The 26834-nt window shown below is 37.9% G+C and overlaps 1 protein-coding gene and 1 long non-coding RNA gene across 2 annotated transcripts in view; both read left to right on the forward strand.

The window, feature by feature from the left end:
• LOC110877199 (disease resistance protein RPV1-like) overlaps positions 1-26834 on the forward strand; it is a 188679-nt gene that overhangs the window by 37874 nt on the left and 123971 nt on the right. The gene's annotated exons all lie outside the window — the stretch shown is intronic.
• On the forward strand, positions 2307-2795 carry LOC110875293. Its single transcript, XR_004866514.1, has 2 exons — positions 2307-2385; positions 2427-2795. It is a non-coding gene; the product is annotated as an uncharacterized LOC110875293 (long non-coding RNA).

The raw sequence follows: 26834 nt of genomic DNA on the forward strand, positions 1-26834 counted from the left end.
GTGAGTTCACACTCTTACCAAGGCATGGGGTTCCCGGGGTGTTGGGAATGGGATTGAAAGGTTGATTAGATACTCTATTGACACTATGACTAGACTACCACATCACTATCCTCGGTTGTGAAGGATACCTATAGTTACGAGTAGTCTAGTGGTTAGGAAAACGTGGAACACCACCACAGGAAAACGTGGAACACCACCACAGGAAAACGTGGAACACCACCACAGGAAAACGTGGAACACCACCACAGGAAAACGTGGAACACCACCACAGGAAAACGTGGAACACCACCACAGGAAAACGTGGAACACCACCACAGGAAAACGTGGAACACCACCACAGGAAAACGTGGAACACCACCACAGGAAAACGTGGAACACCACCACAGTAAAATATACAAACGGCCCAATAGAGCCACCTATTACAAATGAACTTACTATTACGCATTTCCTTTATGTGAACTCGCTCAACTAGTTTGTTGATCATTCTGTTACATGCCTTGCAGATCGCTAGGTACTTGGAGCTTGCACACGGAGGAGCTGGTCGTTGTGGGGCTTGGATCGTGATCACCTTGTTAAACACTTTTGATGTCTGATACTTATTTGCTATGGGTTTTACAATAATACGCTTCCGCTAAACAATGTTAACTTACTTATGTTTTGGAAACACCTTTCATATGGAAATGGTTTGGATTATAATGTGATTACTTTTACTTTATACAATGTTCTGTATGATTGGTGGCTTGATCCTGGTCAGTCACGCTCCCAAGCGGTGATACTCCGCAGGTGGATTTTTGGGGGTGTGACAAACAGTCTTTCGAATAGATTCCCAGGTTCGAAGGATAAAACTCTGACTTCGAAGGATGGGTCGAAAGATGTATATCTATCGAAGTTTCCTTGATCGAAAGATGGTCTTTCGATGTCGAAGGATATCCTTCGAAACCCACTGACACAACTGACACTGATGTGACAGGTTGGTGAAAAGGTGATGGGTTGGTGAAGGTCAACTTTCGGCAAGACGGTATGTGCAGGCCTTACTTTCTACCAACTTTTATTTACAAATAAAATATTACCCAAAAAGGAACACCTTATCCAGAAAATCAGTCACCGGAATAATGACCGGAATTTGGCCGGAAAACACCAAAACACTTAAAAACAAGTTTTCAAGTTACCCAACCCAACCTTGAACACTCCCGAAAGGTTTAAAACGCGTTTTTTTCAGTTTAAAGATGCAAGAAAACCACCAAAACGGGTGCTAAACCAAGTGTCCAAACACACCAAGAACTTGAACAAACCCGGTTTTAAACAAGGTAAAGAGCCAAGCTCTGATACCACTTGTAGGTCCCTCTCGGAGGATGACGAACCTAAACCTTGTTATACTAACCCACTAGCGAGTGCGGAATCCAAGCTAGCAAGCAAACCGGGATGAAGCAAGTATAAACACAAACACACAAGGATTCACCGATTAACACCACTTGTATTAATGCGTATGAAAGGTTCCGGTTACAAGCACAATGTTCACAAATCAGTTTTGCAAACTCTCTAGTGTGTGTGTGTGTTTCGGACAGAATGCTCTCAACTCTCTATCTCTCTATGTGCCTCTATATGTCTGTCTAACACACACTGCATGGGTATATATATACCCAGCCCAGGTTGTCTTGTCCGAAGGATTCGATAGATGGTCGAAGGATCATCTATCGATCACAAAGCCATCGAAGGATTTGCAAGGACCTCGAAGGATGATCTTTCGAGGTCCATCAATCGAAGTATATCTTTCGTGGAGATCGAAGGATCCACATCATCCTTCGATCTCTTATCCTTCGAGACAGACAACCATATACAAAACATTTTCTAACTGTTTGGCAAAGTCAAACCAGAGGATGGTTGACTTGGTCAAACTTACAAGACTAAGGAACATCGTTTACATCGAGACCGAATACAGACAAAGTACAGACACAAGTGCACCAACAACTGTTTTTATTATTCATCATTAACTTATTATTTTATTGTATACATGTTTAACAATATAAGTTTTTCCTTAACAAGTTGGCAAATGAAGGTAGCTTTCCAGGTGAACGAAAAGCTTCACTGAACCGGAAGTTTGCTTTCAAAATTGCTGTTGGTTCATTTAACATTAAAAACGAATCTGATGGGTATTCTGTTTCCAAGTTAACCGAGAATCTGTTAGTTATATCCGTCTTAGACAAGAAGTTTGATGATATCCAGGTAGTTGAAATTAAAACACTTTTTATTCATTTATAGGTACCATTGTATTGGCATTTAGCTGAAAACTACTTTGTTTTATGTTATCAGCCTGTTGATGAGGAGCCTGTTGATGTTGATGGTCATGTGGGTTACACAAATGCTTCGGATGTTGTTCCATTGAAGGTTAATCATATAAAAGTTACAATTATGGTTTTCATTTGTAGGATTCGTTTTCCTGTACCGGTGATGAAGAAACTCCAATTTCTTCTTTCAATAAAAGCATGTTTTTAACCCCGTCTGCTGATGCGAATACTTCTTCTACTGTACTTATGGAAAAGAAATTGAAGCATAACTTGGACAGCCTTTATGATGTTGATGCGATATCTTCCCAGTCGTCTTCCAAGCCACGTAAAGTTGTAAATGAGAACGAAGACGGTGTTGGTGTGAGCGTTGGTCTGTTGGTCCCAAAGGTTGAGGAGTAGTTTGTTATGACAACTCTTGATTGAAACAAACTTTTGTTTTTCAAGTTTTATGTTTTCGCTATTGCTTACCGTATATTTCATTCCGTTTATTAAAGATATTTTTGATGGTTATGATATTTCATTTGGTTTGCTAAAGGCATTTTGAAACTTTCTTATCAGATGTGATTGAATAAAAGTTTAGTTGTGTTTGGTTATTGATTTAATGATAGATGTTCTATGTGTTTGCTAGAATTACATTGTATTAGCCAAGTATCGATAAATACATTTTTTTTTGAAGGAGATGTCAAAACACCACATTGTTGAAATTTTCTTGAATTTGATCGAATATGGGGTATGGTATTCTATCATCTTTGTTACTTTTGACTTTGTTTGGCATGATAAAGAAAAAAAACATACTTATAGTTGTTTTTTTATATCAACAAGTAAGTACATACTTATACTGAAATTTAATTTACCAAAAATGTATCTGGATATGTATTAATTTTATTCTATATATGTTACATTTAATTTGTATTCATATTTATATGCTTTTTTAGTGGACATGTCATAGAAATGAAGTTTTATGATATCAAAAACAATGGCTTTGTTAAATACCTTTTTTATGATTGTATTCTTTTTGTTGGAAACATTTTGAGGTCAACAAAGTTTACTAATGTGGTATACGACACTAACGTCCCAGAAGCACGTATTATTGGTTTTAAGATTCGATCATGTATTCAATGTAAGTGTATGCTAAAATGATCCATAACATATGTTATTGAATCTTTTGTCTTTGGTGTGTTATTTCGTAAAATATCTTTATTAACAAGTCCTTTATCGCAATTTGATTTGTTTATTATTATTATTCTATTTTCCTTATGAGAACAAGTATTCTATATTATTTAGGTGCTAACTATAAATATTCAATGTATAAATTCAACATTATTCTAATATTCTAATGTTCAGTAAATAAATATTTAGTATTGTTTGATTGATTTATATTTGTTTCTAGAAATATTCATTGGAAACTTTCCCAAAACATCGAACATAGATTTAGAAAGTTGATATGTTTTTTAAATTTCATTTAAAATAGATTATTTAAATGTTTGACTTTCCAATATTAAGAAATTAATCATTAATATCTAAATATCTATAATTAATGTTTAAATTACAAAAGTATCCTTACAAACAAAATATAACATATAAATCTTTTCATCTTATTTGTAGTTAAACCAATACATCCCTTTCACTACGAAGTTATTGTGAGCCAGTTTTATAAATCGGTTAGTTACTTATTCCCATCACGTCTTCAGCGATGTATAAACGGTCAAAGCATGAATCGGATTCTTTGGAAAATCAATCAAGCAAGAAAAACACTTCAGACGGTAAGTTTTTATTTATCTTTTATTATGTTTATATTTGATTACATTGTAATTCAGCTTATGTATCATAATGACAGTCACTTTAAGAAAATCTAAGCAAATGAATATGTTTTTTTCAAGATGATGTGGTAAATGTTCCGCCTAATGTCCCAGTTGTAGACGCCAAACCTGTCTTGGAACATCAGGTTTTAGATGTTCCACCAGTTGTTGGTCAACCTGATGAGTATGAACTTACATGGCATCTCACTTTTCGTTTTGTAAGTTTCTCATTATATAATTTCCTAAATTTAATATTACGGAATCTTTTAAAGTTTTTATTCTTATTAATTATTTAATTGGCTTCTTTTATGGATTTGTAATGCAGCGGTTCCCGAAGGCCTTTGCCACAAATGTGGATTTATCTGTCCTTGATGAAATGACAATTCAAACTAAAGACGGCTTTTAAATGACTTTGGAGATGCGGGAAGAAACTGCACATGACATGATTAGGTATGCGTTAAGAGGATGGAAAAACTTTATTGTCACACCCCCAAAATCCACATGCGGAGTACCATCGCTTGGAGGCGTAACATGACCAGGATCAAGCCACCAATCATATTGAACACAACGTATAAGTAAATATAAAACCCAACCACAATATAATTGGTGTCCAAATAAAACATAGTTTAAGTAATCAGCGGAAGCATAAAGTTTAAAACCCAAAACATAAGTTAAAAGTTCATAAGTTTAACATGGAACTCAACAGTCCATGTCCCATAACGTCCACGCCTCCTCGTGCAAGCTCCTGAAATACCTAACGACCTGCAAGGCATGTAACAACGAGTCAACAACAAAGTTGAGCGAGTTCACAGTTGGTGTTCATTGTTCATTTGTAAGTTGTAAGTTAATCCGTTTACCCTGTTTCCCAAACATACCATAGTTGGTGGGGGCTTCCCCATGTTAACCGCTAGACCCGTTTACCATATCGACCACTGACTAAAGTAAGTTGGTGCCCTGACGTCAATGTCTATCATCATTGACTAGTGCCCAGATCCATTAGTTCACGCCCGTCCTCTGCGGCACGGTGTGAGGCTTGTCAAACCTAAATAGCGCTATCTAACTAATGACCCGCTCGCCATTGGCCCGGCGATTAAGTCGATATAAAAGGAGGGACTTCATGATAGAGAGTTTTGGTCTAGTATCCGTGTTGTCACCCTTCAATAAAGAGGGTGTGTACGTAATCCCCAAACCAGGAGATTACATAGGTTCCAATTCAATTCTTCATCACATGTTGTCACCCTTCAATGAAGAGGGTGTGTACGTGTTCCAAACTAGGAGATCACGCAGTTTTAGTTTAAATCCTTTACCCATTCCCAACCCTTGGGAATCCCATGCCTTGTGGAAAGTGTGAACTCACCTTTGGTTTGCTCGGCAGATAGTTTACTTGCTAATATAACTTTTGATCAATCGCATCCTATTACAGTTATTACGTCTAATCAGATTCGCATACAAGTACTTCACACAATTGTTCACATATATAATCAAGTAGCACAGAAGGCGTCACGTATTTGTCAAGTAGTGTATAAGTAGTAACATTTATGGCATAACAACTTAATCATAAATAATCCACATGGTTAACACCAGATAATCATAGAAGAGTGATGAGTTTGCTACCATGTATAAATAATAATATTAACTAAATAATTTTGGCTTTTCTAGTGTGCGACCAACCCCTTTACATATTAAACCCAAAACCTTTCCAAATCAAAACGAATAAGACAAAATTCCTTTTTTTTAATGTTCCATCTTTCAAAGAAAACCCACTCCCGTGACACCTTATCATATTCCAAATATTCGAACATGCATCGTCAAGTTGTACATTTGGCATATAGGATGGCAGACACCAAGCTTTTCAAAAGAAACCCAGATTCTTTTTACACTCTATTCATATTTTAGATGATTTAAAAGGAACAGTTGTGACCTGAGACTTGTACCCTTCGCATGCATACTTGTACATTTATGAAAGCACAGAAATCAAGTTATCACATAACAGCCATCAAATTCCATTCATATGGTGATATATATATTCAAACGTTTTTATACCAGATCCTTATCATCATGGCCGCTAATTATAAGGAGTCCACCATCATTCTAACCACTTAAGCATTAATTACTTTATCACTAAATCGAAAGCAGGGGTGTGTATTAATCTATTGTATCATTTAAATCAATAACAAGCACTTATTCATTTAAACTAATCAACGAGCACTTTGAACACAAATCCAAACAGCAATGAACACACAGAAATAACCATGAGTAACACCAACCGAAATCACCAAACAATTTATAATCAGATCAACAAATTTACAAATCACGTTCAGATTATCATATTCATACATGTCATCACATAACTATAGTTTCATACCCTTCATATGTATAATCGAGCATGACTGTTCATATACATGTATCGCACATCATCTTTTTTTTTAATCGGCCATTACCAGAGCTTCTACTATCCATGGTAGACATACATATTCAGATTTTCCTCATCAACTTGTCACACAAAAATATCACTAAAAGCTTCAACCATTTAAACCTACAAGTGCCGTATGCCGGAACAGATTCGTTTAACGTTTAACGGAAGTCGTCATCATCACTTATAATCGAACAACATGAATTATTCTTATCAACTAACAAGCATCAACTATACCACTTAACCATATAGCAAATCGGCCCATATATGAACATTACTCATACAGTAATAATACTACCAATCATACGGTACTACAAGTCAATACTCGATCCAGTTTTATTTAAAGAACACAACCATCAGCGCATATAATTTCATGTATACACAAAAAAACGTAAGCTTAAAACGAAGATAACGTCGGACCGAAACCGAGACGACGCGTTCAAAAACGAAGTAACGGAATACGCGGGGCTTACCGGTGATCGGTGACGGAGGAGTGGTGATGTGCTCCGGTTGCCGAGGGAGAGAGAGAGAGAGACGAGAGGTGGTGTGTTTGACGGTGGAGGAGCTACTTCCGATTGCCGTAGGGTTCGGGTGAGGGTGAGTATTACGTGCATAAGTATATTACGTGACAATATATGGCTGACTTTAAGGGAGGCGGTGGAAATTCAGAGTGTGGGCCGAGATGGGCTGAGGACCATAACACAGTTTCATGATGGGTTGATTCCTTGATATTACAGTCCAGTTGTAGGCTGTGGTGGACCACCCAGAGGTCACGGGTTCGACCCCGGCTGTATGCAAGTTGGCAGGGCGTTATCTGGTTTGGACTTTGGAGCCTGATTCGATGTAAACCCTTCTTTGGGTCGGTGCTGTTTGGGCCACACACCACTTATTTGTTTGTTAATAATAGTATTGTTATATGTGTGTGTATATATATATATATATATATATATATATATATATATATATTTTAGCTTGAATTCATAATTGCTCACAATTATTAGTAATAATAACAATTGTTAATGTATAGTGTTTATGTTATGATTCGAACCTCAAGAGTTTCAGGATATGCGGGTCATGTTATGGCTCAAACGGTTCGGGTCGGTTCATCACCAAATGGACTTGGTTTCAACTCGAAGTTACGGGTTGTCACATCATCCCCAAGTTGAAAGAAATTTCGTCTCGAAATTTAGCACGTAGTCACCGAGGGAGCTAGTTGTGTTGCGTCGTTCCTGGTTTTCCTGGGGTGTCACATCATCCCCCTGTTGATTTGGAATTTCGTCCCGAAATTCCGCAGAACGATAGGAATGAGGTTGATAGAAAAGGTCTGATTAGCAAGAACAAGATTGCAACCCTAAACTATGTGTGGCCTCTAGACCTTTTACCGCTTGCTAGTCCTACTATGTGCTTGGTGTTCAAAAGTGTTGGGGTACGATTAAGCATTTGACTAACTTTTAAAGACACGAAACTAGTATCGGCACCCGAATAAAATAAAACAATAACACAAAAGTCGTCAAGTAGGAACTCACCTTGACCGATCACGAAGGCACGTCCCCTAGCACCATTGTCGTCGTTGTTACCCCCATTGTTGTTCCCATTTCCTTGGTTGTTGTTGTTCTGATTCTGATTCAGTTGGGGGCAGTTTCTTTTGAAATGGTCTTCAGCACCACACTGAAAGCATCCTTTGTTGTTACCCTGCTGCTGCTGGTTCTGTCGTCGCTGATTCGCAGGGTAGAGACTCCTGCAATCCTTGGCCGCATGGCCAGGTTTGTTACACCTCTGACAAGTGCCCTTAGTACACGGTCCGCTATGATGGAAACCACATTGATTGCATTTGGGGTGGTTCCCTTTGTACCCACTCTGCCCTTGACTACCAGAAGACTGCTGACCAGGGCTCTTGTAGTCGTCAGTCTTTCGCTGCTGAGACTGAGACTGGGCTGATGTCGAACCCTTGCTAGAAGTTCCATCCCATTTTCGCTTGTTATCACTGGGAGTAGCGGAAGTAGTAGCACCGGTAGCACTGATACGTTTAGGCAGCCTGTCTTGTTCCACTGCCTGATCTGTGAGACGATGAGCAAGTCGCTGAATATCCTGGATGTTATTAAGATTGGCCGACGTCACGTGGCTTTGAATTTCTGGTGCCAGCCCCTTGAGATACAACTCTATACGCCTGATAGGAGGGTCCACCATAGTTGGACACAGCACGGCCAGCTCGTTTGACCTTTTAGTATAGGCTTCAATTTCCGACCCAGTCATCTTCAAATGAAAGAACTCCACCTCTAACTTGTGGATGTCGTCTCGCATGCAGTATTCCCGTTTGATCAGCTCTTTGAAATCATTCCAAGGAGTGGCGTTAGCAGCTGCCAATCCTAAGAGTTGAACTTGCGCATTCCACCAAGTCAGCGCGATTCCTTCAAGTGTTCCAGTGGCGTACTTCACCCTGCGAGCCTCAGGGCATTCACACATTTCAAACACCGACTCGAGCTTTTCAAACCAGTGGAGGAGTCCTACTGCTCCCTCCGTGCCACTGAAGGTACTTGGACGACAGTCCATGAAATTCTTGAAGGTGCAGACAGGTGGCTGAGCATGTTGACCTATTGTGCATAAGAATAGGACAATATTAAGCACAAGAGTTGGTTTATGAATGTAGGATTTAAAGATCCTAGCGGAAATCACGACTGCAGGGTATGCTACCTGCTTGTGCGGCTGCAAGCGCCGCAGCAACCTGTTCGTTGATGAGAGCCGTCAACTGGGCTTGTGTCAAGTTAATACGTCCAGCCATTGATCTTCATATCAAAGGCAACATAAGTGAGAAAAGTTCGCGAAAGTGTGATGACAGAAGAGAGCAAGCACATAAGTGTTTTCGAGCAATAGCATATAATAGGCAATGTAATCTAAGCATACCACGAGCAAAGTTCTATGTAATTCTAGCATGTAGGCAATAAACATAAACCATATTACCTAGGGTGTTGAGTCTTGCACGTGGAGCGAAGCATCGTTGTGGATCGTAGAGCACTGTTCTGGTTATAGTCTGATTTTGATAAAAACTTTTTCCCTTATTAAAACCAAGTTCACTATAACCAATGGCTCTGATACCAGTCTGTCACACCCCCAAAATCCACATGCGGAGTACCATCGCTTGGAGGCGTAACATGACCAGGATCAAGCCACCAATCATATTGAACACAACGTATAAGTAAATATAAAACCCAACCACAATATAATTGGTGTCCAAATAAAACATAGTTTAAGTAATCAGCGGAAGCATAAAGTTTAAAACCCAAAACATAAGTTAAAAGTTCATAAGTTTAACATGGAACTCAACAGTCCATGTCCCACAACGTCCACGCCTCCTCGTGCAAGCTCCTGAAATACCTAACGACCTGCAAGGCATGTAACAACGAGTCAACAACAAAGTTGAGCGAGTTCACAGTTAGTGTTCATTGTTCATTTGTAAGTTGTAAGTTAATCCGTTTACCCTGTTTCCCAAACATATCCATAGTTGGTGGGGGCTTCCCCATGTTAACTGCTAGACCCGTTTACCATATCGACCACTGACTAAAGTAAGTTGGTGCCTTGACGTCAATGTCTATCATCATTGACTAGTGCCCAGATCCATTAGTTCACGCCCGTCCTCTGCGGCACGGTGTGAGGCTTGTCAAACCTAAATAGCGCTATCTAACTAATGACCCGCTCGCCATTGGCCCGGCGATTAAGTCGATATAAAAGGAGGGACTTCATGATAGAGAGTTTTGGTCTAGTATCCGTGTTGTCACCCTTCAATAAAGAGGGTGTGTACGTAATCCCCAAACCAGGAGATTACATAGGTTCCAATTCAATTCTTCATCACATGTTGTCACCCTTCAATGAAGAGGGTGTGTACGTGTTCCAAACTAGGAGATCACGCGGTTTTAGTTTAAATCCTTTACCCATTCCCAACCCTTGGGAATCCCATGCCTTGTGGAAAGTGTGAACTCACCTTTGGTTTGCTCGGCAGATAGTTTACTTGCTAATATAACTTTTGATCAATCGCATCCTGTTACAGTTATTACGTCTAATCAGATTCGCATACAAGTACTTCACACAATTGTTCACATATATAATCAAGTAGCACAGAAGGCGTCACGTATTTGTCAAGTAGTGTATAAGTAGTAACATTTATGGCATAACAACTTAATCATAAATAATCCACATGGTTAACACCAGATAATCATAGAAGAGTGATGAGTTTGCTACCATGTATAAATAATAATATTAACTAAATAATTTTGGCTTTTCTAGTGTGCGACCAACCCCTTTACATATTAAACCCAAAACCTTTCCAAATCAAAACGAATAAGACAAAATTCCTTTTTTTTTAATGTTCCATCTTTCAAAGAAAACCCACTCCCGTGACACCTTATCATATTCCAAATATTCGAACATGCATCGTCAAGTTGTACATTTGGCATATAGGATGGCAGACACCAAGCTTTTCAAAAGAAACCCAGATTCTTTTTACACTCTATTCATATTTTAGATGATTTAAAAGGAACAGTTGTGACCTGAGACTTGTACCCTTCGCATGCATACTTGTACATTTATGAAAGCACAGAAATCAAGTTATCACATAACAGCCATCAAATTCCATTCATATGGTGATATATATATTCAAACGTTTTTATACCAGATCCTTATCATCATGGCCGCTAATTATAAGGAGTCCACCATCATTCTAACCACTTAAGCATTAATTACTTTATCACTAAACCGAAAGCAGGGGTGTGTATTAATCTATTGTATCATTTAAATCAATAACAAGCACTTATTCATTTAAACTAATCAACGAGCACTTTGAACACAAATCCAAACAACAATGAACACACAGAAATAACCATGAGTAACACCAACCGAAATCACCAAACAATTTATAATCAGATCAACAAATTTACAAATCACGTTCAGATTATCATATTCATACATGTCATCACATAACTATAGTTTCATACCCTTCATATGTATAATCGAGCATGACTGTTCATATACATGTATCGCACATCATCTTTTTTTTTAATTGGCCATTACCAGAGCTTCTACTATCCATGGTAGACATACATATTCAGATTTTCCTCATCAACTTGTCACACAAAAATATCACTAAGAGCTTCAACCATTTAAACCTACAAGTGCCGTATGCCGGAACAGATTCGTTTAACGTTTAACGGAAGTCGTCATCATCACTTATAATCGAACAACATGAATTATTCTTATCAACTAACAAGCATCAACTATACCACTTAACCATATAGCAAATCGGCCCATATATGAACATTACTCATACAGTAATAATACTACCAATCATACGGTACTACAAGTCAATACTCGATCCAGTTTTATTTAAAGAACACAACCATCAGCGCATATAATTTCATGTATACACAAAAAAACGTAGGCTTAAAACGAAGATAACGTCGGACCGAAACCGAGACGACGCGTTCAAAAACGAAGTAACGGAATACGCGGGGCTTACCGGTGATCGGTGACGGAGGAGTGGTGATGTGCTCCGGTTGCCGAGGGAGAGAGAGAGAGAGACGAGAGGTGGTGTGTTTGACGGTGGAGGAGCTACTTCCGATTGCCGTAGGGTTCGGGTGAGGGTGAGTATTACGTGCATAAGTATATTACGTGACAATATATGGCTGACTTTAAGGGAGGCGGTGGAAATTCAGAGTGTGGGCCGAGATGGGCTGAGGACCATAACACAGTTTCATGATGGGTTGATTCCTTGATATTACAGTCCAGTTGTAGGCTGTGGTGGACCACCCAGAGGTCACGGGTTCGACCCCGGCTGTATGCAAGTTGGCAGGGCGTTATCTGGTTTGGACTTTGGAGCCTGATTCGATGTAAACCCTTCTTTGGGTCGGTGCTGTTTGGGCCACACACCACTTATTTGTTTGTTAATAATAGTATTGTTATATGTGTGTATATATATATATATATATATATATATATATATATATATATATATATTTTAGCTTGAATTCATAATTGCTCACAATTATTAGTAATAATAACAATTGTTAATGTATAGTGTTTATGTTATGATTCGAACCTCAAGAGTTTCAGGATATGCGGGTCATGTTATGGCTCAAACGGTTCGGGTCGGTTCATCACCAAATGGACTTGGTTTCAACTCGAAGTTACGGGTTGTCACATCATCCCCAAGTTGAAAGAAATTTCGTCTCGAAATTTAGCACGTAGTCACCGAGGGAGCTAGTTGTGTTGCGTCGTTCCTGGTTTTCCTGGGGTGTCACATCATCCCCCTGTTGATTTGGAATTTCGTCCCGAAATTTCGCAGAACGATAGGAATGAGGTTGATAGAAAAGGTCTGATTAGCAAGAACAAGATTGCAACCCTAAACTATGTGTGGCCTCTAGACCTTTTACCGCTTGCTAGTCCTACTATGTGCTTGGTGTTCAAAAGTGTTGGGGTATGATTAAGCATTTGACTAACTTTTAAAGACACGAAACTAGTATCGGCACCCGAATAAAATAAAACAATAACACAAAAGTCGTCAAGTAGGAACTCACCTTGACCGATCACGAAGGCACGTCCCCTAGCACCATTGTCGTCGTTGTTACCCCCATTGTTGTTCCCATTTCCTTGGTTGTTGTTGTTCTGATTCTGATTCAGTTGGGGGCAGTTTCTTTTGAAATGGTCTTCAGCACCACACTGAAAGCATCCTTTGTTGTTACCCTGCTGCTGCTGGTTCTGTCGTCGCTGATTCGCAGGGTAGAGACTCCTGCAATCCTTGGCCGCATGGCCAGGTTTGTTACACCTCTGACAAGTGCCCTTAGTACACGGTCCGCTATGATGGAAACCACATTGATTGCATTTGGGGTGGTTCCCTTTGTACCCACTCTGCCCTTGACTACCAGAAGACTGCTGACCAGGGCTCTTGTAGTCGTCAGTCTTTCGCTGCTGAGACTGAGACTGGGCTGATGTCGAACCCTTGCTAGAAGTTCCATCCCATTTTCGCTTGTTATCACTGGGAGTAGCGGAAGTAGTAGCACCGGTAGCACTGATACGTTTAGGCAGCCTGTCTTGTTCCACTGCCTGATCTGTGAGACGATGAGCAAGTCGCTGAATATCCTGGATGTTATTAAGATTGGCCGACGTCACGTGGCTTTGAATTTCTGGTGCCAGCCCCTTGAGATACAACTCTATACGCCTGATAGGAGGGTCCACCATAGTTGGACACAGCACGGCCAGCTCGTTTGACCTTTTAGTATAGGCTTCAATTTCCGACCCAGTCATCTTCAAATGAAAGAACTCCACCTCTAACTTGTGGATGTCGTCTCGCATGCAGTATTCCCGTTTGATCAGCTCTTTGAAATCATTCCAAGGAGTGGCGTTAGCAGCTGCCAATCCTAAGAGTTGAACTTGCGCATTCCACCAAGTCAGCGCGATTCCTTCAAGTGTTCCAGTGGCGTACTTCACCCTGCGAGCCTCAGGGCATTCACACATTTCAAACACCGACTCGAGCTTTTCAAACCAGTGGAGGAGTCCTACTGCTCCCTCCGTGCCACTGAAGGTACTTGGACGACAGTCCATGAAATTCTTGAAGGTGCAGACAGGTGGCTGAGCATGTTGACCTATTGTGCATAAGAATAGGACAATATTAAGCACGAGAGTTGGTTTATGAATGTAGGATTTAAAGATCCTAGCGGAAATCACGACTGCAGGGTATGCTACCTGCTTGTGCGGCTGCAAGCGCCGCAGCAACCTGTTCGTTGATGAGAGCCGTCAACTGGGCTTGTGTCAAGTTAATACGTCCAGCCATTGATCTTCATATCAAAGGCAACATAAGTGAGAAAAGTTCGCGAAAGTGTGATGACAGAAGAGAGCAAGCACATAAGTGTTTTCGAGCAATAGCATATAATAGGCAATGTAATCTAAGCATACCACGAGCAAAGTTCTATGTAATTCTAGCATGTAGGCAATAAACATAAACCATATTACCTAGGGTGTTGAGTCTTGCACGTGGAGCGAAGCATCGTTGTGGATCGTAGAGCACTGTTCTGGTTATAGTCTGATTTTAATAAAAACTTTTTCCCTTATTAAAACCAAGTTCACTATAACCAATGGCTCTGATACCAGTCTGTCACACCCCCAAAATCCACATGCGGAGTACCATCGCTTGGAGGCGTAACATGACCAGGATCAAGCCACCAATCATATTGAACACAACGTATAAGTAAATATAATACCCAACCACAATATAATTGGTGTCCAAATAAAACATAGTTTAAGTAATCAGCGGAAGCATAAAGTTTAAAACCCAAAACATAAGTTAAAAGTTCATAAGTTTAACATGGAACTCAACAGTCCATGTCCCACAACGTCCACGCCTCCTCGTGCAAGCTCCTGAAATACCTAACGACCTGCAAGGCATGTAACAACGAGTCAACAACAAAGTTGAGCGAGTTCACAGTTGGTGTTCATTGTTCATTTGTAAGTTGTAAGTTAATCCGTTTACCCTGTTTCCCAAACATATCCATAGTTGGTGGGGGCTTCCCCATGTTAACCGTTAGACCCGTTTACCATATCGACCACTGACTAAAGTAAGTTGGTGCCCTGACGTCAATGTCTATCATCATTGACTAGTGCCCAGATCCATTAGTTCACGCCCGTCCTCTGCGGCACGGTGTGAGGCTTGTCAAACCTAAATAGCGCTATCTAACTAATGACCCGCTCGCCATTGGCCCGACGATTAAGTCGATATAAAAGGAGGGACTTCATGATAGAGAGTTTTGGTCTAGTATCCGTGTTGTCACCCTTCAATAAAGAGGGTGTGTACGTAATCCCCAAACCAGGAGATTACATAGGTTCCAATTCAATTCTTCATCACATGTTGTCACCCTTCAATGAAGAGGGTGTGTACGTGTTCCAAACTAGGAGATCACGCGGTTTTAGTTTAAATCCTTTACCCATTCCCAACCCTTGGGAATCCCATGCCTTGTGGAAAGTGTGAACTCACCTTTGGTTTGCTCGGCAGATAGTTTACTTGCTAATATAACTTTTGATCAATCGCATCCTATTACAGTTATTACGTCTAATCAGATTCGCATACAAGTACTTCACACAATTGTTCACATATATAATCAAGTAGCACAGAAGGCGTCACGTATTTGTCAAGTAGTGTATAAGTAGTAACATTTATGGCATAACAACTTAATCATAAATAATCCACATGGTTAACACCAGATAATCATAGAAGAGTGATGAGTTTGCTACCATGTATAAATAATAATATTAACTAAATAATTTTGGCTTTTCTAGTGTGCGACCAACCCCTTTACATATTAAACCCAAAACCTTTCCAAATCAAAACGAATAAGACAAAATTCCTTTTTTTTTAATGTTCCATCTTTCAAAGAAAACCCACTCCCGTGACACCTTATCATATTCCAAATATTCGAACATGCATCGTCAAGTTGTACATTTGGCATATAGGATGGCAGACACCAAGCTTTTCAAAAGAAACCCAGATTCTTTTTACACTCTATTCATATTTTAGATGATTTAAAAGGAACAGTTGTGACCTGAGACTTGTACCCTTCGCATGCATACTTGTACATTTATGAAAGCACAGAAATCAAGTTATCACATAACAGCCATCAAATTCCATTCATATGGTGATATATATATTCAAACGTTTTTATACCAGATCCTTATCATCATGGCCGCTAATTATAAGGAGTCCACCATCATTCTAACCACTTAAGCATTAATTACTTTATCACTAAATCGAAAGCAGGGGTGTGTATTAATCTATTGTATCATTTAAATCAATAACAAGCACTTATTCATTTAAACTAATCAACGAGCACTTTGAACACAAATCCAAACAGCAATGAACACACAGAAATAACCATGAGTAACACCAACCGAAATCACCAAACAATTTATAATCAGATCAACAAATTTACAAATCACGTTCAGATTATCATATTCATACATGTCATCACATAACTATAGTTTCATACCCTTCATATGTATAATCGAGCATGACTGTTCATATACATGTATCGCACATCATCTTTTTTTTTTAATCGGCCATTACCAGAGCTTCTACTATCCATGGTAGACATACATATTCAGATTTTCCTCATCAACTTGTCACACAAAAATATCACTAAGAGCTTCAACCATTTAAACCTACAAGTGCCGTATGCCGGAACAGATTCGTTTAACGTTTAACGGAAGTCGTCATCATCACTTATAATCGAACAACATGAATTATTCTTATCAACTAACAAGCATCAACTATACCACTTAACCATATAGCAAATCGGCCCATATATGAACATTACTCATACAGTAATAATACTACCAATCATACGGTACTACAAGTCAATACTCGATCCAGTTTTATTTAAAGAACACAACCATCAGCGCATATAATTTCATGTATACACAAAAAAACGTAGGCTTAAAACGAAGATAACGTCGGACCGAAACCGAGACGACGCGTTCAAAAACGAAGTAACGGAATACGCGGGGCTTACCGGTGAACGGTGACGGAGGAGTGGTGATGTGCTCCGGTTGCCGAGGGAGAGAGAGAGAGACGAGAGGTGGTGTGTTTGACGGTGGAGGAGCTACTTCCGATTGCCGTAGGGTTCGGGTGAGGGTGAGTATTACGTGCATAAGTATATTACGTGACAATATATGGCTGACTTTAAGGGAGGCGGTGGAAATTCAGAGTGTGGGCCGAGATGGGCTGAGGACCATAACACAGTTTCATGATGGGTTGATTCCTTGATATTACAGTCCAGTTGTAGGCTGTGGTGGACCACCCAGAGGTCACGGGTTCGACCCCGGCTGTATGCAAGTTGGCAGGGCGTTATCTGGTTTGGACTTTGGAGCCTGATTCGATGTAAACCCTTCTTTGGGTCGGTGCTGTTTGGGCCACACACCACTTATTTGTTTGTTAATAATAGTATTGTTATATGTGTATATATATATATATATATATATATATATTAGCTTGAATTCATAATTGCTCACAATTATTAGTAATAATAAGAATTGTTAATGTATAGTGTTTATGTTATGATTCGAACCTCAAGAGTTTCGGGATATGCGGGTCATGTTATGGCTCAAACGGTTCGGGTCGGTTCATCACCAAATGGACTTGGTTTCAACTCGAAGTTACGGGTTGTCACATCATCCCCAAGTTGAAAGAAATTTCGTCTCGAAATTTAGCAAGTAGTCACCGAGGGAGCTAGTTGTGTTGCGTCGTTCCTGGTTTTCCTGGGGTGTCACATTTATGCTGCAAGCTGGTTTGGAGGATGGAGGTCAGTTCGTGCTTCGTTATGATAGGAATCTCAACAGGTTGCTCATTGCTAACCCCAACGTTTAGAGAATGTATGTTTTGTCCATAATATATGTGGTAAACAATTATGCCAGTAGTAATCATGCCTAAGGTTTTTTATCATCGTACAATGTTTGGGCAAAATTGGCGATTATTATGCTTCTACCATGTATTTTGTGTGGTACCATTTTCAAACGGTTATAAGTATATACTAATGGTTTATATGGTATGCTTAGAATGTTTTATGTGTTTAGTTGGCGTTAAGACACCCGCGAAACTCGCGGGTTCTTAGACTATTTGTTTTTAAAACACTTTCTCTAACTAGTATTTTATTATGTTTCTATAACCATCTTTACAAATTAATAATGAAGATTTTTTAAAACAATAAAAAAAGTTTTTGAACTCTTATTTTTGAAAAACTATGGATTTTAGGTTTTATCTTTAATTCGTACCTTGGTAGTCTTATCTTTTTAATTTATTAGTATTATAATTATTATATTAAAATAATTTTGTAATATAATAAACAACTTTTTTTAGTAAAAATAAAAAATATAAAAGAAAAAATTTTCGTAGCACATAGACAGTAAAATGATTTGATCAGTTGTCATTTAATAATTGATAGGAGACCCAGGGAAATCTAGTTTGATCCTTGAGACAAAACGGGTTTTACTGGCAATTTCACTATCGTGCCTACGAAAGTGTGGGTTACGGGGGTTTTCCCTAGAATTGGTGGTGGACTCAGGTTACTCTCGGAGTACTTCGTTCGGTCCAGTGGGTGACCCGAGAGTGCTCAGGATTAATTCTGTTGGCCGTTCAAAAAATATAAAAAATAAAAGGAAAATTGGTTTTTAATAAACCAACCTTTGCCCCATTGGTAAATAATAATCTTACCTACGTAATTGGTATACGATAATCCTACCTATCAACATGTTGGTACTTAATGAACTTCCGTTAATTTTCTTTAACTGAAGTTAGTTTTTAAGTTTTATTTATTACACAAACAATCCCTGTAGTTGTAATTTACCAGTTTTAACTATTTTAAAACTAGTAAATTACAGTCCCTTGAGGTTTTTTTTTGTTTTATAAAATAGTTAAAACTAGTAAATTACAACTACAGGGACTTTTGTGTAATAAATAAAACTTAAAAATTAACTTCAGTTAAAAAAATTAACGGAAGTTCATTGAGTACCAACATGTTGATAGGTAGGATTATTGTATACCAATTACGTTGGTAAGATTATTATTTACCAACGGGACAAAGGTTGGTTTATTAAAATCCAATTTTCCAAAATAAAAAAAATAATAGATATAATTTCAAATTTAATTAGTGTGAGTGTATATTAGTGACTAATCAAAACTATTTTCTTAGACTACAAATTATGAGTGGTGATTTTTAAATATAATTATCGACTCCAAAAACTATATTGAATTGAGCAACTTCAAAGCTTCATTCAAAGTTTTGGTGTATTATTGTTTTTTTTTTTTTTTTGAATGGCTAAACTTACACATCATGGGGATTGAACCCATGACCTCCTACTATTCTACAACTTATCTAACTCACCAACACCATTGGGCTATTCTCAATGGATGTGTATTATTGTTTACAAATAGTGAATTCGGATACTCACTTCAAGCTATTATGAAAAAAAAACTCACTTAAAAAAAAAAAAGAGTTAATTGCTCGGATGGTCCCTGTGATTTCACGTTTAGTCCCCACCTTTTGGAAATAGCAGGTATGCTCCCTATGGTTTGTCATTTTTTTACTCGGATAGTCCCCTGACATTTACTCAGGGGACTATCCGAGTAACAAAATAACAAACCATAGGGAACATACCTGCTATTTTCAAAAGCTGGGGACTAAACGTGAAACCACAGGGACCATCCGGGCAATTAACTCAAAATAAAATGACTCACTTCAGTTTAAAACGTAAAAAACCGTTTTTAAATAACGAAGAACGTTTTCTTTTTAAAGAGTAAATTACAAAAAAATGTTCTTTATGTTGACACCAGATTGCAAACTATGTCGTTTATCTTCAAAAACTACAAAAAAAACCTACTCGATGTTTGCAAACCCTTATGCGTTATGTTGTTTAGCCCTAACTTGGTTAATTTTTATTGTTAAATTTGGTAACAGAAGGGCATTTTAGTCTTTTTACCAATTTATTTAAACATTTTAATAAACAAAACAAAATATAAAATTAAAAAACTATTATAACACACATATATGATATATACACCTCTTTCTCTCTCTCTTTCTCTAGCCCCTTTCTCTCTACCCATCTGTCTCCCTCACATCATCTATCATCTGCAACAACAACATCCATCTCAACGGCTCAATCATTGCCACCCTTAGCCACCACCTACCACAACCACTCCCACCTCAACCATCAGTAACTCCGGCCACTCATTCTCTCTCCCTGCACACACACGCACATTCGTTCTCTCTCTCCCATTCTCTTTATTGATCAAGTCCACCATCACATACCTACAGATCAGTGATGGTTGAGATAGATCTCGTAGTTGTGTTCTTTAGAAAACAGATCGGTGGTAGGGGTTTTAATCGATGGTGGCCGTGGCGGTTGTGGGTGGCTGGGGCAAACCCAATGGTTATGGCCTCAAGACAGCAGATCGGTGGTGAGGTGTTTGATCGGTGGTGGTTCTGGTCTTTATGTTTTCTCGACAATCGAGGGTTTTTTTTTATTGTGGGCTTGATTGAATCAGGTATAAGTTATAACTCAGGTTTTTATTATTATATGTTATAAAGATTGTAAATGGAATTGGGTTTTGATATTTTTGGATTTTGATTTGAGTTTAGCGGGGAGTGTGACCATGATGGCAGGTGTTTCTGATTTGCGATTTGCTATTGGGTGTATCCGGCATTTGGTGGTGGTGGCAGGTGGGTGGTGGTGGCGGTGGCGGCAAGTGGTGGTGAGTGATGGTGGCTGGTGGGGGTAGGTGGTGATGGATGGATGATTATAGTTTTTGTTTTTTAAGGTAAATGGCCAAAATACCCTAATGTGGGGTCCTTTTGGTTAGATTTAACCAGATAAACTAACTGGATTACGGTTAAAGGATATAACAAGCAAATGTTTGCAAATTTCGAGTACGTTTTTTTTTGTACTTTTTGAAGATAAAAGACATAATTTGCAATCTGGTGTCAACATAAATGACGATTTTTGTAATTTACTCATTTTTAAATAAGATAACTTTTCAAAATCAAAATCTGGTCAGATTTTTCAGTTAACATCCAGCTTTTTTTTTTGTCTTTTTCCTCCCTTTTATGGAAGGGCAAAATGATCTTTTAACGTTGTATTATATGAAATTAAAAAATCTGACCAGTTTGCCCTTCATTAAAAGGGGAAAAAAGACAAAAAAGTTGGATGTTAACTGAAAAATATGATATAATTTTCCTTTTGGATGAAAATGGCAACAAAATTGAAACCAAAGAGACCTAGATTCGAGTAAACTGCCATTGTGGTCCCTGAGGTTTGGTCACTTTTGCCACTTTAGTCCAAAACTCAAACCGTTTGAATTTAGGTCCATGTGGTTTCAGTTTTATTGTCATTTTCATCCAAATGTAAAATAAGCTCAGATTTGTCAAATAAAATCCTGGTTTTTGTCCTTTTACTTAGGGGCAAAATGGTTATTATAAGTTTTATTATAACAAATTATTAATTAAAATCCCTTCCAACCTTTATAGACCCACCCACCACCATCTTCAACCCCACCCCCAATCTCACCCCACCATCAAACACCCATCCTCATCTAACAATATCAACGACCAACCTCCACGACCTTTAACGACCAACAACCACCATCTTTCATAACCACTGACAACAATCTCCGACACCATTGGGTCTAATTCACCCCTCTCAACACAACCACCATAACCATAACAACCTGCACCACTGAACCACCTTCACTACCATCAACATCTTCATTATCCATTTTGATCATAATTAATATTTTGCTTTCTGGTTCTAGTTATAAGGCTTGAAAAGAAAATTTTAATTAAAAAGACACCTCATAATTAACAAGACTTCACATCTTTATCATAGACTCACAGTACGTATGTTGTATACATATAGACAGACATGCATTAGATTAGACATAAACTTATTGAAATTTAATAGCTCTTTCAAGCTCTACATTAGCAATGAAATACATATAAATTTCAGATTGCATACATTTCTGTTGGTTCTGCGACTCCGTTGTACACTCCACCAATGCGCTCTCTCTCTCTCTCTCAAACATTTCCGATCTCAGATTGTGACAATTGTCAAAATTCCAGGTATCCATACAACTATTAAACCATGATTAATGCTTAATGACTATGCTGGATTACAATTAGTGACTTGCATTGCGTTCTGATTATTGCTATAATACATACATGTGCATCACATATTGCTTAATGTCATATCATTATTGCATGAGAACTTTATTGACTCAAATGATGCACGAAACACAGTTAGCACAGTTTTCAGACAAATCAGGAAAATGCTGACGGAGTTCAGTACATAGACAGACAATGTGTTGAGACACAGAATGGGCCAGAAACCAAGTATTACACTAGTATAGTGTGTAGGAAAGAAAGGATCACAAAACTGCTTTCCTAGAGATAGTTTAAGTGCCGGAAAGTGCCTAAAACCCACATAAACTGAAGAATTCTGCAGAAATCAACATAAATGAGCATTTAAACAATCAAATATCATGCAGAAATATGGTTAAATGGTCCCGAATGCTTTCCTAAGTGTCGGGAATCGAAACTGTCACAAAAGGTGATATAAAGCACACTAAACTGCATAGTTTAGCACCTTAACGAACCGGTAACCAACCGAACAACCGGACACTACCCGTAACACCAAATTTTCACTAGAAGCATTGTTTTAACATTACCAAGCTAGTTATGGTTCCCGAACATCATAACACATCACATAACAACTAGTACCTAAATCCCTAACTAGAATACTTGAATTTTTACTATTAACTAACTTTCTAGTTTAAACCTAGCCTATACCCCCCACCTAATAATCGGCCAACATGAGGCCCCACATTGAGATTTTATTTTGTTATAATATTGGATCTTGTTCCTTCATTTTCAACATATAAACGAAGAGTTAAACTCATGAGATGGATTATAAGAATAACCTTAGAGCTCATAACTCTCATTTCATCAAAAACTCACAACACACTTTCTTCCTTCCCCTTGCTCTCGGTCGTAACCTCATCACCACACACCACCATCATTCAATCTTCATCCATCCAATTCATACACATACAAAGGTGTTAGAAGGTGCACAAAGAAAGTTGTAGCTTTCGAGAGTTGAAGGACGTTCTAGCAAGATGATTGATTGTTTATGTTAATGATGTAGATCATCATATGATCTTGTTAGATGATGATTAAAAACATAATCTAGCAAGATGAGATGATGAAAATATTAGAGATCAATGGATCATCCTCGCATAAGTCATGAACTTGAATGAATAAATTGTTTCCTTGTTATGTGATGATTAAAGTAGGTGTAAAGTCTTGTAGATCTAAGATTTCAAGGATGAATTTTCAAGATATCAAGTTAAAAATACAAAGTTTACTTAATCTTGGTTCTCAAAGAAATCAACCATGTTTTTAGAGGTTAAACAAGTGTAGGATCATGTATTTAACAAGAAAAATCCAAGAAGAAACATTTTTAGAAAATGTGATTATAAGTTGTAAAGAACTAACTTCTTTAAAAATGATGTTTTTAAAGAAACAACCACACTTTAAAGGGTAACTAAGCTTACTAAACACACTAGTAAGTTACTACAAATTTTTGTAAATTTTCAAGTTCATGAAGTAGTAGTTATGCTTGATTTTGGCAAAATTGGTAAATAAAGATTGATTGTTGATTGATTATGTTGATTTACAACAACAACAACAACAACAACAACAACAACAACCATACCCAGTAAATCCTACAAATAGCAAAGCTACTTATAGGGTCTGGGGAGGGTGGGATGTAGACAGACCTTGCCTCTATCCATAGGGATAGAGAGGCCGCTTCCAGAGAGACCCTCAGCTCGAAAAGGAACAACAAACCAACACACCAAGTCAAAGAATATAGAAATATGAAGTCCCCCATACCAAGAAATTGATCCGAGTGACACAATATAATATAAATCATGTATAATAGCATGCATACAACATCATTTGGGCATAAACACAAGAAGGCAATCACTGGAAAAGTCCCTTAAAGAGTAAGAAAAACCTATCTCCTTAAAATACACCTAAGACCTTACTGCAATATCTCCTAGAAGTCCTTAACCCTAATCCTACGCCTCCACGAAGTCCTGTCTTGGACCATGTCCTCAGAAAGATGCAACTCTACTAAATCATGCCTAATCTGCTCATCCCATGTCAGTTTGAGTCTGCCTCTTCCTCTCCTCCCCTCGACAGTAAGAGTTTCCACTACTCTAAATGGTGTCGTCGTTTCCCTCCGCTTCACATGCCCAAACCATCTCAATCTCCCCTCCTTAATAGCCACTCCTAATCTTTCCCTAACAACCTCATTTCTTATCCGATCGAACCTCGTGTGTCCACAAATCCACCTCAGCATCCTCATCTCTTCTACCTCCATCTTGCGCGCTAGTGTCTTCTTGATAGCCCAACAGTCTGTTCCATATGGCATAGCGGGCCTGACTGCTACCCTATAAAATTTCCCCTTTAATTTAGTTGGGAAACTCCTATCGCACAATACCCCACTGGCTGCCCTCCATCTACACCAGCCAGCCTGTATGCGATGGGTTACATCACTATCTATATCACCATCTCTTTGTACAAACGACCCCAGATACTTAAATCTAGTTACCTGCGGGACCAGTTGATCCTCAATGGTGATTTGGGTGTCATCGTCATCGGCTATACCACTGAAATCACAATGTAGATACTCTGTCTTAGATCGACGAATCCTTAGGCCCTTGCCCTCTAAGGCTACTCGCCACTCCTCAACCCTCGCGTTCAGGCATTGTTTAGGCAAAAGAAAATTATATGCCTTGAAGGCATGGAAACCTCCATTTTTAGGGGAAACTGTAGCAAAATTTTTCTAAAAATTAAACACTTAGAAAAATATTTCTAAACAAATATTTACAAGTATAACTCAAACTATGGATTTTCACATAAAGTTTGCCATAAATTTTGTTATAAAAATCATAAATATTGGAGGTTGGTTTTTATAAATAAAAGTGACTAAATATGTATTTAGGAAAAATATATATTTAGATGTCACCATGTGTGTGATTATTTGTATATTAATGTGTATTAGTTATATTATTTTAGGACTTGAAATAATATATCTCATCAAAATACCAAGATATTACAATCCAAAATTTTACCAAAATCCCAAGAATATGAATATACAAATTATGCCCAAAGTATGAGAGGAACCGAACAAAGGAATATAGCTTACAAAATATTCCGGAAATATTATTTATAAGTATATTTTTGGTAAATAATATTTTGGACACCAAGAAAACAAAAATATGATTTTTACAATTATTACAAGATTATATCATATATTTTATAAGAAGAAAATATATTATTTTTGGCAAGTAAAAATATATTTTTTTGGAGTTATTAAAAGAAGTATTATTTTTGGAAGAAAATATATATTTTCTCAAACAAACATGAAATACATTATTTTTGGGAGAAAATGCATTTTCTTAAATTAACTTGAAATATATTATTTTTGGAAGGAAAATGGTTATATACATATTTTCTAAGTTAGACTTGGAAATATATTATTTTGAGACATGTATGAGATTTGTGAATATTTTTGCCAAGAAAAATTATAAGTAATTTTTCTAAGTTAAAGTATATGTTTTGGAAATATATTGATGTATTTCTAATAGAAATATTATTCCAGGAAAATTGATACAAAAATTAAGTATAAGGATACTGAATAAACACAATAAAAATTCGTATTCTTGTACGTATAAAAATAATCCGGAATACGACACCAATACTTGGCAAAAATATACAAGTATAAGAATACGAATACAAATACACCCATCCTTGGGAAGGATGTTCACATATAAATACATAAAGGTGTGAAGTTAAAATATAATATTTTAACTATTATTCCAAAATTTAATAAATATAATTTAAGATAAAATATTTATTATTTTAACAAATAATTATATAACTTGGAATAACATTGAAGACACAAAGAAACGTAATTCAAAGACACTAATTAATACTAAGTCAAGGCACGACCCGCTCGTCTAATAGTCCTTAGTACCTTGTAGGTAGTCGTGTACACCAGAAGAAGCTTTGAGTTACCGTTGGTTACGAAGAACGCAAGACTGTGAGTTCATGTCCCCCTTTTCTTCTAACTATTTTTAGTTTTATAACTTCGGGAGTGAAGTACATGTTACAAACTGTTTACAAACGTTTATATGTGGTATGGTTAGCTAAGGAAAGGTACTGTTAGATCATGTGAATGGTGGGTATAACGCTTAAGACCATTAATCCTCGTTGTAGGACCGAGGGAAATGAGTGATAGATCTATTTGGGTGTAGCGAGCCCCACCCATGTGGACCATGGTTTGGCCCATGAGGTGACTATGTCTTACAGCCGGAAGTCCGGTGCAAAATCTGCTAGGTTTGAGCCTTCCTGCATCACGTCACACATATTAATGGCCTTGCAAACTATTAATCGACCTGTTCTTTATTTCCTTGTTTGCTTTCATACCAGGGTTTACAAACACACATACTTACAATGATTTCAAAGGTTTATTCGTGCACACATACAAACACGTGAACTCGCTCAACTCACGTCACACAATTAAGACCATTAATCCTCGTTGTAGGACCGAGGGATCTGGCGGGCGTTTGGAGGTTTCAAGTGATGTTGAGAGTAAAATATGTCATCCGTAGTCTAAGGGTTTGGATAATGTGTCTTATCCTAGATAAGACACATCTTTCAAAGCCTGGTTTTGTTTAAAGTCTTTTGT

Source organism: Helianthus annuus, chromosome 9 (assembly GCF_002127325.2).
Source record: "Helianthus annuus cultivar XRQ/B chromosome 9, HanXRQr2.0-SUNRISE, whole genome shotgun sequence".
NCBI classification, from domain to species: Eukaryota; Viridiplantae; Streptophyta; class Magnoliopsida; order Asterales; family Asteraceae; genus Helianthus; species Helianthus annuus.